The sequence below is a fragment of the Schistocerca americana genome, chromosome 1 (assembly GCF_021461395.2).
Source record: "Schistocerca americana isolate TAMUIC-IGC-003095 chromosome 1, iqSchAmer2.1, whole genome shotgun sequence".
Lineage (NCBI taxonomy): Eukaryota > Metazoa > Arthropoda > Insecta > Orthoptera > Acrididae > Schistocerca > Schistocerca americana.
Window position 1 is genome coordinate 901280326 of NC_060119.1, and position 16643 is coordinate 901296968.

Below are 16643 nucleotides of genomic sequence, written 5' to 3' on the forward strand. Positions count from 1 at the left end.
TTCTCTTTCAGAGAGACGAAGAGTATTGATTTCTTATATTGCAGCCATGTTTGTGATCACTGTTTCTGTGCTAGCCATCCCCAGCAGGTTTTGCTCCTACCAAGACTCTCTCCATCTCAAACAAATGATGTCAGTAAATTATAACGTAGTAATCAACATTGTATCAGCTGACAGATGGGATGGAAAAGACACCATTGATATCGGACCATAATAAGCACCACAGTTGTAGTGTGAGCAGTTTTGCAATTTCAGCAATTTTTCCGTAATTTCAACGCCAACCAATGACACAACAGCATGCTTCCTAGTTTCAGTATCATCGCTAAATCACTCCACTACTAGTTTGTGAGTACCATAGACTGGATTGCAAATGTAGATAGATGACTGTGCAATACGTCCATTCATGGTTAATTCTCGGACGTATGCACAAAAGTACACCAGATGACGTCCTATATCGATGCAGTTATGTTATCTACGTATTTCTAATACTTCTATTTTGTGCATATTTGTATCTGAGCGTATGTTGCAGATGGCTCCCCTGACCCAAAGTAGACCCGAGTTAGTATTCGAGTGTCGATCCGTCATGCATTACATCCAGAGCAATGTTCGGAGGCAGATCTACAATATTATATGTTCAGGATAGATAGATCCATGATGCATTTCATCCAGAATAATGTCTAGAGGTGAATCCACATTGCGTTATGTCCGGGATAGAGCTCGAAGTGGATCCACCACAATTATGTCCTGATATCTATTATATGTGCGAAGGTGGAACCACCAGCGGCTCAGGTTTATGGGAGCAACAGCAGACATCAACCCTGTACACATGTCAACACCCTGTTGCAGATCCCTACACGATGGAGTGGAAGTCAAATGAACATGTAGAACTGCCGGCCGCGGTGGTCTCGCGGTTCTAGGCGCGCAGTTCGGAACCGTGCGACTGCTACGGTCGCAGGTTCGAATCCTGCCTCGGGCATGGATGTGTGTGATGTCCTTAGGTTAGTTAGGTTTAAGTAGTTCTAAGTTCTAGGGGACTGATGACCACAGCAGTTGAGTCCCATAGTGCTCAGAGCCATTTGAACCATTTCTGAACATGTAGAACTGTTTCCAGACTTTGAGCTTCCATCAGGTGTAGCACTACATGAGTCTGTAGACATGCACACTGATGGGTCGGAGCAGTATACGGAATTGTTTCCAGACTTCGAGCGTCCAGCACATCCATCATCTGCTCCACACATTGAACCTTATATTGGGACAAAGCGACTGTTACTATCCAAAATGCAGGCATGTGGATCATTGAGAAGAGATGAAGTCTTAGGATTTTTTAGTAGTTGGTATATAATACGCACAAATATTCTCGTAGGAAACCAAACAACACATGGGTATATCAGCAATATGACCGTAAGCAAATGGCAAACGGCCAAAAAATATGAAAAATGACATAAAAAAGTAAAATTTGAGGAAAACGAAGTATTGACGTGAAATAGGTAAAAGTGGGGGAAATACGATGAAATATCTAAAATCGTGAAAACCATGCAAATTTACGGACATTGACTGAGAATACATAAAATTAGAGAAAAAGTAGCATGAAATGGCTACTGACCGACATCAGAAAAACTGCATGTTCTGGAGGAGAGTGGACTGATGTTACATACACAGACCTTAATAGTGGAAAGAGGAGGCATTCTAGAGACATGGTGTCAAGGCGAAATGGCCATATTATACTGCACATGGGCAATACAACCATACAACAGGCCAGGACTTCTGTGTGCAAGAGGAAGGTTACCACAGGCAGTGGTAAGATGCAGTAAGAGTGTTACATCCCTTCAGGCTACTGATCGTGGTGATTGTTTCCTTGTAACATATTGTTGTTTCTTTGTACGCCGGTTATAGAACCGTTGTGAACATAACATTATCTCTTAACCATAATCGGGCTTGAACTTCGTAAATAGCAGGCGTCATATACCTCCAGAAGCCTATGTAGTGTTTGAGTTAAAACGAATCGATGTTTTCTTTGGCGTGCAAGGAGTTGCTTTATGACCTTACAGTTTGTCGCCATACTTTATCACACAGAAACTTACGGGGAGAATGTATGCTACGTGCTGGAGTTATACTTCTTACATTGGAGTATTAACAGCGTTGCATTCCACATGACTAATATAGGTCGGAAACCGCACAGTTCTAACATTATAGCGCGTTTAAGGGCAGAACACTATAGCCCTTGGAATGTGTTTATATTGCACGATCATTTCTCTCTTTCCGATACCTTCTTGGTATGGACACCAAACACTGGAACAATACTTCAAATTACGTAAACTGCGTCAAACTCTGTCTGTGTGGAGCTCCATCATGTATAAACCACACATTTCTTTTTAACCATCTGTTATATCACCACAACACTCTCTCTGTTATACACCGATAAGGGGAGCTAACCTCCTCGACATGCACGCATCTGGATAGATCTTGTGCACATGGATAGGTGCTGTGAGTAAGACTGGTGTGGAACGATTTTCACTGAATGGCAGTTACAGACTCAGCTCGCTCTTTTCCTTCATGAGACATGGAATATAGCGGGTATAGTACCCTCCTACCTCTGATCTGTTGCAAATTAAATCGGCGACAGTGTTGCAGGGAGGGTTGGTCGATGACAATGCAGGAATATCTTTCGATCTCCAGCTTTATCCTATGAATGTGAGAATACTCTATGACCCTCCCCCCCCCCCCCCCACCACCACCACCACAAAGGGAAAGATGACCAGTCGTAATCGTTAATTCTGCATTATGGTCAAACTGTGAGAAATACACTCCTGGAAATGGAAAAAAGAACACATTGACACCGGTGTGTCAGACCCACCATACTTGCTCCGGACACTGCGAGAGGGCTGTAAAAGCAATGATCACATGCACGGCACAGCGGACACACCAGGAACCGCGGTGTTGGCCGTCGAATGGCGCTAGCTGCGCATCATTTGTGCACCGCCGCCGTCAGTGTCAACCAGTTTGCCGTGGCATACGGAGCTCCATCGCAGTCTTTAACACTGGTAGCATGCCGCGACGGCGTGGACGTGAACCGTATGCGCAGTTGACGGACTTTGAGCGAGGGCGTATAGTGGGCATGCGGGAGGCCGAGTGGACGTACCGCCGAATTGCTCAACACGTGGGGCGTGAGGTCTCCACAGTACATCGATGTTGTCGCCAGTGGTCGGCGGAAGGTGCACGTGCCCGTCGACCTGGGACCGGACCGCAGCGACGCACGGATGCACGCCAAGACCGTAGGATCCTACGCAGTGCCGTAGGGGACCGCACCGCCACTTCCCAGCAAATTAAGGACACTGTTGCTCCTGGGGTATCAGCGAGGACCATTCGCAACCGTCTCCATGAAGCTGGGCTACGGTCCCGCACACCGTTAGGCCGTCTTCCGCTCACGCCCCAACATCGTGCAGCCCGCCTCCAGTGGTGTCGCGACAGGCGTGAATGGAGGGACGAATGGAGACGTGTCGTCTTCAGCGATGAGAGTCGCTTCTGCCTTGGTGCCAATGATGGTCGTATGCGTGTTTGGCGCCGTGCAGGTGAGCGCCACAATCAGGACTGCATACGACCGAGGCACACGGGGCCAACACCCGGCATCATGGTGTGGGGAGCGATCTCCTACACTGGCCGTACACCACTGGTGATCGTCGAGGGGACACTGAATAGTGCACGGTACATCCAAACCGTCATCGAACCCATCGTTCTACCATTCCTAGACCGGAAAGGGAACTTGCTGTTCCAACAGGACAATGCACGTCCGCATGTATCCCGTGCCACCCAACGTGCTCTAGAAGGTGTAAGTCAACTACCCTGGCCAGCAAGATCTCCGGATCTGTCCCCCATTGAGCATGTTTGGGACTGGATGAAGCGTCGTCTCACGCGGTCTGCACGTCCAGCACGAACGCTGGTCCAACTGAGGCGCCAGGTGGAAATGGCATGGCAAGCCGTTCCACAGGACTACATCCAGCATCTCTACGATCGTCTCCATGGGAGAATAGCAGCCTGCATTGCTGCGAAAGGTGGATATACACTGTACTAGTGCCGACATTGTGCATGCTCTGTTGCCTGTGTCTATGTGCCTGTGGTTCTGTCAGTGTGATCATGTGATGTATCTGACCCCAGGAATGTGTCAATAAAGTTTCCCCTTCCTGGGACAATGAAATCACGGTGTTCTTATTTCAATTTCCAGGAGTGTAAATAGGTAACATAAATGCATCGGTGTAGGAACTTGTCTGGTATACCTTGGTTTAGGTATCCGAGAATTAACTGTGAATGAACCAACTGCGCAGTCACTTATCTACATTTGCAACCTAATATATTGTACTCGCAAAGTATAGGCGGAGAGGTTTAGCGATGATACAGAAATTGGGAAGCATGCTGCTGTGTCATTGGTTCGCGTTGAAATTACGGAAAAACTGGTAAAATTGCTAAAACTGGTCGCACTAACAATTGTGGTGCCTATTACAGTACATCGTCCCATATCAATGGTGCCTATTCCATTGCATCTACTGGTACGCTGTTGATTACCAAATAATGATTGACTGACACCCCTTGACTGAGATGAAGAGACTCTGTGGGAGCAACACCTCCCGGGGATGGTCAGCACCGAAACGGTGATCGTGTACATGGCTGCAACATACGGAATCAAAGCTCTTGGTTTCTCCGAAATGGAACACGGAGACAGCTACTGACCTCATCTCGGCGGAAGATGAGATTAATGTAATGTCATCACCTCTGTTTGGAAACGCTCCACAATGCCACAAACTCTTCCCGTTTCCATATGTTGCAATGTCTTCCAAACTTTAGTCATTAAGAAACACCGCCTCTGTCTTTTATTTTAACCATCCTGTGTGTAGTGGGCGCAGCACAGTTTACACCATGCGATGTCCAGCTTTCTCTGGGAGCCAATGGATCGAAACGTCTTAATGTTGGTTTAGCACATGACACAGAGCTCAAAGTCATTGTAAAAAAACTAATGTAGGCCTGTGTACGTCGCTGTAGACATGGATTGCTTTCATGTGTTACAGCAAAATACAATGTATCAAACTGCTTATGAAACAACAAAACAGGAACCCTCTCCTTCGATAATCGAAATGTACTTTTGATGGATCAGCACATATGATCGATGTTACACGCAGACAGTATTTGTTTCCTTGCGTTCTCTACCATGTGACGCTAGTGGAGTTTTTATACACTAGTTCGTAGTTTTACTCTGTTGGATGTTACAACAAGAAAAGAAAGAGGAGAGAGAGAGTGTGTGTGTGTGAGAGAGAGAGAGATAGATAGAGAGAGAAAGGAGAAACTGTGATGTCAACAAACACTGGGACGCCATTACACAGTCGTATTTCTAGCGTGGTAATCATAGGAACACGATAAAGGATATTAGGACATGTGCAGACTGATATGTGTAAGCTGTCATTTGAGATCGATGAATTGTAGGTGTCATGTTTCTGAATATCTTTGTACAGTCTGTGTATACTCCGCATGGTTGTGAATTTCCTCCTACACGTTAGTGTGCTATTTTTCTTGTTGTAATAGCTCTCTACCTGCCAGACCTCTAACTAATGGAATAGTCGAAACACGATGGAATTTCGAGAGAATTAGCAGGGGTCTGTTACTTGGTAGGGAACATCTCTTACTCATGGAAATGATGTGGATTCGAATGCTATATATCGAAGACTGACGGTAGGTAAACGATACTCTGACGTAAGGGGAGTTGAGAGGCAATCTCTATACCACTTCTGTTAAGTGTTGTTGACAAACATATTACAACCTTTCGCATTTGTCTTGCGAAGTGACTCCAAAGAGAAAATTACAATCCTGTATGGAGATTTTTACTGAGAGACAATCAGCAGCAGGAGTTCCGGTTTTTGTTTTCTTGTTACAAAAGAGACAACATTCTTCTATGAGCTATGTGTGCCTATAAATGGATGGACTGACGTGTTAATAGGTAGACTAAATTTATATTTGCATCTATATGCTTACATCGCAGTCCATAGTACGGCATATCAAGGTTTTTACCCTGTACCACTACTAGTAATTCGCTTTCCCATTCAACTCGCAAATAGAGCGAGGGAATAAGACTGCCTAGGTGCCTCCTTATAAGCGATAATTTCTTTTAACTTGTCTTCGCGTTCCTTACGTAAAATGTATGTTGGTGGCAGTGGAATCCTTTTGTGGCCAGCTTTAAATGTCGGTTCCTGATAGTGTTCCTCGAAAGGAACATCGTCTTATCTCCACGCAGGAATTCCCACTTAAGCTACCTGGCGAGTATAATAGGACTGCAGAAGAAAAAGTTACTCGCCATGCAGAGTGACTCTTACAATCAGTTTAATTGATTAGCCTATCAATTTGATATCAGTGACGTGCTGCCTGGTAGGTGGAAGCGATGGCTAGGGTACCACAGATGTGATTCCGGAGTTGGAGTGGAAATCAGGCGTTTCTTCATTGCAACAATATCTTTTAACGAAATTTCTATCTCTCACCTACATAGGGAGAGGTGACCATCGTAATAAAATCAGATGTATTGTAAAGTGACATGTCGTATAAACCCAATAATTACGACTTCTCTGCGCTATTATTATGTCGTGTGACTAGAACCGCCCGTCGGAGAAACCGTTCGCCGAGTGCAAGTCTTTCGATTTGGCGCCACTTCAGCAACTTGCACACCGATGGGGATGAAATAATGATGATTAGGACAACACAACACCCAGTCCCTGAGCGGAGAGAATCTCCGACCCAGCCAGGAATCGAACCCGGGCCCTTAGGATTGACATTTTGTCGCGCTGACCATTCAACTACCGGGGGCGGACTTCTTTGTGCTGTTACCTTAAGAGACTTCGTATGTGGCGATGCATTTGTTTACTTTAAGAGAGACCGAAAGTGAGAAGTCTTCCTGTTACAGAGGTAGATCTTAGCACTACGTCATAAGCGAAAAATTAATGTATTATTCTAGTCCTGTGATGCAGGACATAAAAGATTTTTTTTACCTGATGCGAGGCTACTTAGAGGAACTATAACCTATGGCATACCGTTTCAGGATTTTCACATCAATTAACGATACTTTAGCGATGCGAAAACACATGTGTCCCAATTTCTTCTGTCTTCGAAAATAATTCGAATAGCAGGGAGATATCTACATTTCACGTGAGAAGTGCGAGGTGTATGGTTAACGACATCCATGTCTTGTATTGAGTAAATTGGATTTTTTAAACTGGGGGGTCTATGTGGGAGTGGAATTGGTTAAAACTACTATACACATCGAAACAGCTGCTGCTTGATTCGCAGTGTGCCGCGGCTGGCGGCAGGAGTGGTACGAGGAGTCAGCGACCGAAAAACGCGCCTGTGACGGACGGCTAGGCACAAAGAATGCTCCAACCAGCCTGCTCTTGCACACAGTAGAAGAGCTAGCGAAGTGACCAGTGTGCTTCGAGAGTGGCGACAGAAGTGGACGTGTGTGTTGCGTGAGAAGTGTTTGTGCAAGACTATTATTCCCCCCCATGTAAATTGATTGGGTCACTGCTTGGTGACAGTCTCTCCAGCCTCTTGAGAGTTCAGTAGAGCTGGTGTGTAGATGCCAGGGGATGGGCATGAAGCTGCTGGTACAGCTGATACGTGTGCGGATCTCTCCTCACCAGCGTCCATGAGATGATGTGATATCCCTGCCGGCAGCAAATATTATCTGCATAATATTTGCGTCTGATACTCAAGTGTTGGAAATGTGTTTTTATAACGAAGAAGGATCCTCATAAGGTGGTGGTGAGTGTTATAGATTATCTATTTGACTCCTGTTAATTGTTAAACAATTCATTTGATAGGGCAGTGCAAATGGACTACTTCCCTCTATTTTTGATATCGAAATTGCGTCAGCTCTGCCTAAATTCCCAAAATTTGCTAACAGGAACACAGTATTCTGAGGAGAGAAGAAAACCTCCATCTGCGTGTTTGCAGACATTGATTGACACAGACAGTCTGAAAGTGGCCTCTTGAGAGAGGCAGAAACAGGAAGCGAGTCTGCATTTTCCTGATGAACAGAATTCCCTGACTTGATGCTTGGTTTGGGACCAAAAGTTCAAAGTAGGCTGATATCCAGTCGACAGCGGGCAGTTTTTGACCCTCGAAGTTTCGCCCTAGACACACATGCTGGAGACCCCAAACAGTATCTACTATACTGTACTTCATTCCATTCCTCGGTGCTTACAGTTATTACATCATGGGAAATGGGGGTGAGGGGTGCAGATGTGAGCTCGACCCAAGTGGGTAAATGAAGAATATGCATTAACATACAAATGACATTGATTTGAATTTCGTCTAATGAGCTCCTTTATCTCCAGCATAGAATAAGTCTTTTTCCTGACCATTTTTTCTGGGAGTGGGGAGGGGAGGAGGAGTTCAAATGGCTCTGAGCACTATGGGACTTAACAGCTGTGGTCATTAGTCCCCTAGAACTTAGAACTACTTAAACCTATCTAACCTAAGGACATCACACACATACATGCCCGAGGCAGGATTCGAACCTACGACTGTAGCAGTCGCGCAGTTCCAGACTGAGCGCCTAGAACCGCGAGACCACCGCGGCCGGCACAACAACTTCAATCTGTAGCATTGTAATTAGGACATTTAGTTGGTGGATGTGAGCTTTTTCCACCAAAGAAAGAGACTCAACCCCTGAAAATTGAACTTTATAAACAAATATTGTGTACTCTGCTATGCAATAGACATTGATTTGAATGTCCTATTATGAGATCCTGCTTTCCTCTCCAGCACAGGCTGAGTCCTTCTCCCACCAATTTCCAGTTGGGAGGGGAGGGGGAGGTCTGGGGCGTTTCCCAGAAGAGGAGGGGTAATTAATAGATCAATTTAGTTAATTAGTCTATTAATTTGACATCAAAAGTGAGCTTGTATTGGCGAGTGGGAGAGGGAGGTGTTGGGGCTATCTCAGAGGTGGGGGAAGAAGGAGGAGGGGGATGGGAGGAGGGTTTCTCAGAAGGACAGATTACCCCCCAGTGGTGTCATAAATCAGACATCAAGGGGTCTTAATCCACTTAGCAGAACAGTAGGTTAATTGGAGGTGAATGGGGTCATAATTCAATGAAGTTTGCCCCTGAATGTATACTTGGTGCTGAATGTGTGCAAACCACACTAACAAAATGTACTAGAAAATACATTAGCCTACAACTCCCATGAGCTGTGCTAACATAATCTCTGTTCAAACTGCAGAAAAACTAAGTAAATAAACGTCTTGTGACACAAAGTGAGCTGCAGGGTCCTACACCTTTTAAATCGATGACACTATGCTTGTAGACATTATTGCTTAGTAATTCAAACAACTGTCACATTTTTTCAGTTGTCCTAACAATGATGGTTAATACCACTTCCAAATCATTATAACTCATAAAAATTTACAGAAGTGACAAGGAATTCACTTAAGATCTTGATATCAGTTGCTAGTGACTCAACAGGTATAAAACTTAACCATTCTACTTACAGGACTAACAGCGGTTTTTTGTGATATGCTTGCATCATGGATCACCTGAGAACAAAAAAGTAAATAAAATAAATAAAATACTGTGGTGGGCTATTCCACAAGATTTCATACCAACTCTGTGATCAGTCTGTTGTAAGAAAGCATTATTACATTTTTACAAAGAATCTTACAGCAGTCCTTCATGTTAACCTCTTCTATCAAGAAACCACATCTCACACAACAGATAAGAATTGGCTGCAAAAGCTTCGGTCATTTGGGTGGCTTATGTATTGCTTACAGGAATAATCTGTGCTCCTCTTGATCGTCTCCGTTTGCTTTTTTTGTAAGAAAGTATGTTCACTCCAAAGGTAATCTGCATCCAATATTTGTGTAGAATGATCATTTAACAATGTCATCATCTATCATGAAAATATGAAGTCTGCAACATAAGTTGAAATGAGTGTTACCAACCTTTTTCCTGCAAGAAGGAGCACCCTCATCTTTACTCCAGTTGTTTCTGTTCACTCAGTAATGCCAGTATTTTAGCTGTACACAATTAAATACTTAGGATTTTGAAAATTACTTTCATTTTAATAGTATAGCTCAGCAGTGTTGTGTTGTCATTCTTACATGTCTTTAAGCCACAGACACTGAACGAGGGCTCCAGTACTGTGCAAGTCCTATACTAGTATGCAACAGGAAATTAATAAGGAAATTATATTACTTTGTTTTGAGTATTCTGTAATAATTTAGCACCAGGAATTTGTTACTTTAGATTCCAAATGATCAAGTACCTTACAAAATTGTGGACCTGTTTTGGAAGCCCCTAAGACTTGTAGGCTTTCTGCTAGCACTATCCTGCCTATTATTATTACATTCTTTAGACATTTATTAAGAACACGAATAAAAAATCATCAAATATACATCTCATTTCACTACCTTTGTTGTTACAAAACACACAGCTTTCAGCCCATAACTTTCGTATTACAACACAGGTGAGCAGCTCACATGGGCTCAAGTGACCATTCACAACTACACAATTAGCCACAAAACATACTTTTGACTATAATAATCATTGTATCCAGACATTACGACTATCAAATTGACTGTATGAACATTATGACTTACACAGAAGTTTACACAATGATTACTGGATGCAGACTCATTTAGTACTTTACATAATGGCGTCGCGTGTAGAAGTGTGTATAAATAGTTCCACGGTAAACGGCTACATATCGAGTATAAATTGTATAAAGTGCAATAACTACATCGCAAAAGGTATCAAGTTATGTGCAGTGTCGCAAAAATGGATTCATACAAAGTGTTTCGCGGGAACGGAAGAATGGGACGCGAAATGTGACTGTGGCATGGAATGCTGCGATCTACTAACGGTAGCTTTGTCAAGATACGATAACTGCATAGAAGAAAGTGTTACTACATTGCTTCAGCAAGACCTTGTGCTTGCAAATCGTTACGTAAATAAGTTAGAGGAACTGATAAAGCAGCGGAATTATGACGATTTAAAAAACGAGTGTAAAGAAACATACCGGCAATTTTCGTTTCAAACAAAACTTCTGCTAGTAGTAAACGAAATCTTTCTGGCGGTATGACATCGTCAGTAAATAGAGTGCAAAGAAAAACGGGTAATAAAGACACGACAGGACGAAATGTGAACTCAAAAAATAAGACAAGTGAAAGTGAATCTAGATCATCCGTGTGTTCTAACGAGAGAAATGTTTCTCCAAAGTGTACTATAAAAACGACGGAACGAGGGCACCTGGAGAACAACAAAAATGGTTCAAATGGCTCTGAGCACTATGGGACTCAAATGCTGTGGTCATAAGTCCCCTAGAACTAAGAACTACTTAAACCTAACTAACTTAAGGAAAGCACACAACAGCCAGCCATCACGAGGCAGAGAAAATCCCTGACCCCGCCGGGAATCGAACCCAGGAACCCGGGCGTGGGAAGCGAGAACGCTACCGCACAACCACGAGATGCGGGCTGGAGAACAACAGATATCAAGTCTGTGTATTAGGGGATAGTCATGCAATGGGTGTGGCACAAATAATAAATGATCGGCAGTCGCAATTCAGAGTAACAGCCATTGTCAAACCTGGCGCTGCCCTTAATGAAATAGTAAATAATTGTGAAAACTTAGTTAAGACTGGAACATGCTGTGTGCTTATAGGTGGAGCAAATGACATATACAAAAATGAAAGCCAACTAGCGACAAGGGCACTTCAAACAACTCTAAAAAAGCTGTCAGATCTAAATTTAAAGGTTCTCGTTGTAAGTGTGCCACATAGACATGATCTAATCGAGGAATCACGTGTAAACAAAGAAATAAAGTCAACAAATAATAAATTCAGGATGATCTGCTGTGCTTTTAAGTGTGCAACTTTTGTGGATGCAAACAGCTCAGTGAGAAATCGTTTCACGAGGCATGGACAGCACAGGAACTATTATGGAAAAAAGATGATGGGTGAAAAGATACTAGAAGAAATAAGCCGCATAACAGTAGAAAAGTTCCCTAAAATCCCACTCCAAATGAGGACAGAAGCAGAAGAAATGAAAACCTTAACAAGAGCAACATTTGCTGAAGCACTAAAAACATCATCATCTGCTATTGTAAATATTAAAATATCATCAACTGCCACAGCTAGTATAAACAATCAATCAGCATCATCCACTTCAAGTAGGAAAAGCAACAGAAAGAAGAAACCTGTGGTACAACAGGATTTTTGGAATCCAGCCATAATGAAAACTCCAAGATAACAGTGTTAAACGAAAGGAGAAATACCACCAGTGCTCACTTCCCTGTTCTAAAGGTTATGACTCTAAATGTGCAGTGCCTCAAGAACAAATATTGTGAACTTGAAATAGCAGTAAGTAACACCCAACCTGATGTCTTGTGTATTACAGAACATTGGTGTAAGGACCAAGAAATTAGTAGTATTCATATTAACCCATTTAAACTGGCAAATAATTATAGTAGGAAAATTGCAAAAGGTGGTGGAGTCGGTATTTACCTTAGACAAGAGTTAGAATTTAAAAAGAGATGTGAAGCAGAAAACTTAAGTATTGAAAAGCTTTTTGAAGCAGGTGCTGTCCAGCTATATGGCCTGATGAAAAAAGTCATAGTCATAACAGTGTATAGGTCACCATGTGGAAACATAGAAGTCTTTTTTGATAAATTAGAATTGTTGCTAAATACTATTTACAAAAAAGAAACTGTGATTATTCTTTGTGGTGATTTCAATATTAATCTTCTAGTTGAAAGTCAACAAAAAAGGCAATTTCTGGACATATTAAAGAGTTTCAACATGTCACCACACATAAACAATTCAACTAGAATAACAAACACCTCCAATAGCCTCATAGATAACATTTTCTCAAATATGTCAGAAACTGACATAGAGGTAACAAACATAGATTTAGGATTGTCTGACCACAATGCTCTCACCATTGAAATCCCTTTAAGGTCAAAGGAAGATAAAGGTGTAAATAATATTTACAAAATAAACTTCTCTGTGGACAGCTGTCATCAGTTCAGAAGTATCTTAGAAAATGAAAATTGGTTAGATGTTATGAAACAGTCAAGTACAGATGAGGCATATAGTGTATTTGCATTGATTTATATGATGAACTTTGAGATGTTTTTTCCAAAGAAACTGACCAGAGTCAAGTCTACTGGGTACATAAAGTCAAGTTCTTGGATGACTCTTGGAATTAAGAAATCATGTGAAAACATGAAAAAACTGAATTCAGAGTTGAGGAAGTGTACAAATATTGATTTTATAGAATATGTAAAGAGGTATAGGAAAATATACCGCAGAGTAATTGCAAATGCAAAGTTATTAAGTAATAATATGGAAATAAAACAGTCCAGAAATAAAACTAAAACAGCATGGGAAATTGTGAGAAAAGAAACCGGGGTACCTACCAAAGACAAGGAAATTATTCTAAAAGATGAGGAGAATAAAATGGTAGATAAATATGCCATGCCTAATTATATAAATAATTACTTTTTAAATGTAGCCCAGACATTAAGCAGGTTCTTGGGGAGCAGATTAAGATGGAAGCACCCAAGGCAGCCAGCAGTATGATGGCAGTTCCAACAAACGAAAAGGAAGTTTTAAAAGTGATTAAAAGTCTGAAGTCCAAGATGTCAGCTGGAGTAGATGAGGTGCCAATAATATTAGTGAAGAAAACAGCTAATCAGATAGCGAAACCATTGGTGCACATAGCAAACTTGTCAATGGCTGAGGGCGTGTTTCCACAAAAACTGAAAATTTCTAAAGTCATTCCACTGTTGAAAAAGGGTGATAAACTTAAAATAGAAAACTACAGACCTGTCTCACTCCTCCCAACTTTCTCTAAAGTTTTAGAGATACTAATGAAATATAGAGTCACACATTATCTTAATATGCACAATCTGATAAACAGTAATCAGCATAGATTTCAAGCTGGGAGAAGTACCGAAACAGCTGTACTAGAATACACAAAAGAAATAATCACTAAATTGGAAGAGGGAAATAGTGTAGTTGGGATAAATCTAGATTTGTCAAAAGCCTTTAACACTGTTGACCACAGCATACTTTTGAAAAAGATTGAAGCTATAGGTATCAGAGGACCGGTAAAAAAGTGGTTTGAGTCTTACCTGGAAAAGAGGATGCAGGTGGTTGAAATTATAGCACCAAATATTAATCAAAAAATTAAACTAAGATCAGATCCAAGGGAGGTCACAGTAGGAGTACCCCAAGGAAGTGTATTAGGCCCCTTGCTGTTCCTCATTTACATTAATGATACTTAGGTGTCAGAGAGAAAAGCTAGAATCATCTTATTTGCTGATGTTACTAGTTTAATAGTTAGTGATATGAAGCAGTCATTGCACAGTACTGTGGACCATGTCCTACAAGATATACAAAAATGGTTTAGTGCTAACAAGCTAACACTGAATGCAAAAAAACTAATTATGTGCAATATGGAAAAATAAGTGAACAGGACGACCTAAATCCCACCATGGAGGGCAAACAACTTGAAAGAGTACAGTGTGCAAAATTCCTGGGTATGCACATTGATGAGAAGATTAATTGGAAGGACCATGTGGTGAACTTAGCACTAAAACTAAATTCAGCATGTTTTGTGCTTGGAATAATTTCAAGAGTTTGTAGTAATGACTGTACCAGATTAGTATATTTTGGCTATTTTCAGTCCATTGCATCCTATGGGATAGTATTCTGGGGAAAAACAAATTGTCGTCTAAATGAGATTTTCAAATTGCAAAAACGTGCTATTCAGATAATGACCCACAGCCCACCTCAAACACATTGTAGACCCCTTTTTAAAGCATTGAAAATTTTAACAATTCCATCATTATACATTCTGAAATGTCTGTTGGTGATCAAAAGAAATCAGGACAAAATGAAAACCAATACAGACTTCCATAATTACGACACACGACAATGTAAAGATCTCCACATACAAGCTGTAGCAAGGACCCGAAGCCAGAAACATGTATGTAATCAAGGCATCAAACTTTTTAATGCACTACCAAAACATATCAAAGAGCTGCAAAATGAGGAAAAATTTAAAACTGTTATAAAGAACCACATGCTTGACTAATGCTATTACAGCATAAGTGAATATCTCTGCACAACTGTATAAAAAATATGTTTAAGTTAAAGTGACAAATGAAATTACATCAGTGCATAATAAATTATCTTATAAAAACACTTATTAGATGTATATTGTATTAAACATAAGATAGATTAATATGAATTCAGCACAGATACAAATTTTGTAAAGATATTATATAGTTGTTAAAATGTACCCTGACAAATCCTATATCACAAATGTGATCATTGGGATGATAATAATAAATAAATAATGACAACCAGACCTAGGCTTACACAGTGACCACTGAACTCAGATTCACACAGATCTTAACATAATGACTACTAGACCCAGTCTCACATAGAACTGTATATAATGGCACATTGATTCAGACTCACACAGAGCCTTACATAATGACAGCTGGACTCGGACTAACATAGAACTTCACATAATGACAACTGGAGTCTGACTGGCTTTGTGTGTGATGCCTATTTAATAATGGACGTCAATTTGTTTTTACGAAACAGTAACATACAAAGCTACTATATTTTAAATATTCATGTGAAACACAACAAAAAAAAACATATAAAACAGAGACACAGTTTTGTTTGCAAATTGTTTTGATGTCCTTAAATTAAAAGGTCCCATAAATAACAGTTCTGTTTTATGGGGTGGAAGAACTTTCTTCAAATTTAAATATTATAATCTAAGTGTCTCACAAACTAATATGCTATTCTAGGAAAGTTTTGTATTTTTGGAATCAGAAAATTTAGGGCTGCAAGAGACAGATTTTGTGAGGCTTTCTTTTCAAGATTTTTATCATTCTACAATACGCTCATTCTGAGTAGGAAGAACTTTTGTAATACTAAGTGTTTGGAAAAAATAAAACATTTGTTTCAAAGAGGAGGATGAGGGCTTTTAAGTAAATTGTCAATCCTGAAACAAATTTTCATTAGTGGACTCAAATTTTGAAGTGCTCATGATTTAAATGACTCTTGCATCATGATATTTCTTCAAATCAAATGTGTCTGAAAAACTAATTATACTAGCAATCTGAAAACTATACAAGGAATTTGAAGTGCTCATGGTTTAAATGACTCTTGCATCATGATATTTCTTCAAATCAAATGTGTTTGAAAAACTAATTATACTAGCAATCTGAAAACTATACAAAGAATGGTAAAATTTATCAAAATGCAGCTCTTGAATAAGTATTTAGAAATTTTATATATGTGTGCCTTATGTATAGAAAAGGTTTCAGAAAAAAAGGTTTGCTTACAGAGTGGGGTTATAACAAATGAAACCATCTTGTTATGTTTTGATCTCACTGAACCATTACCAGTAACTAATTTTTAGGTCAATGTGTAGTAGTGTGCAAGCTCATGTCATGGTATTTTGTGTTACTGGTAGGTTCTTCCCTTGACATACACAGATATCGTACAGTTCATAAAAATATTTTGGTTTCCTCTTCTGTCACCAGTGAAGCACACATAGCCAAAATACTGTTAATGCAAAGGACTGCGTAGTAGTT

General features: G+C 40.8%; 1 protein-coding gene across 1 annotated transcript in view; it reads left to right on the forward strand.

The window, feature by feature from the left end:
- LOC124614905 overlaps positions 1 to 16643 on the forward strand; it is a 249727-nt gene that overhangs the window by 190329 nt on the left and 42755 nt on the right. The gene's annotated exons all lie outside the window — the stretch shown is intronic.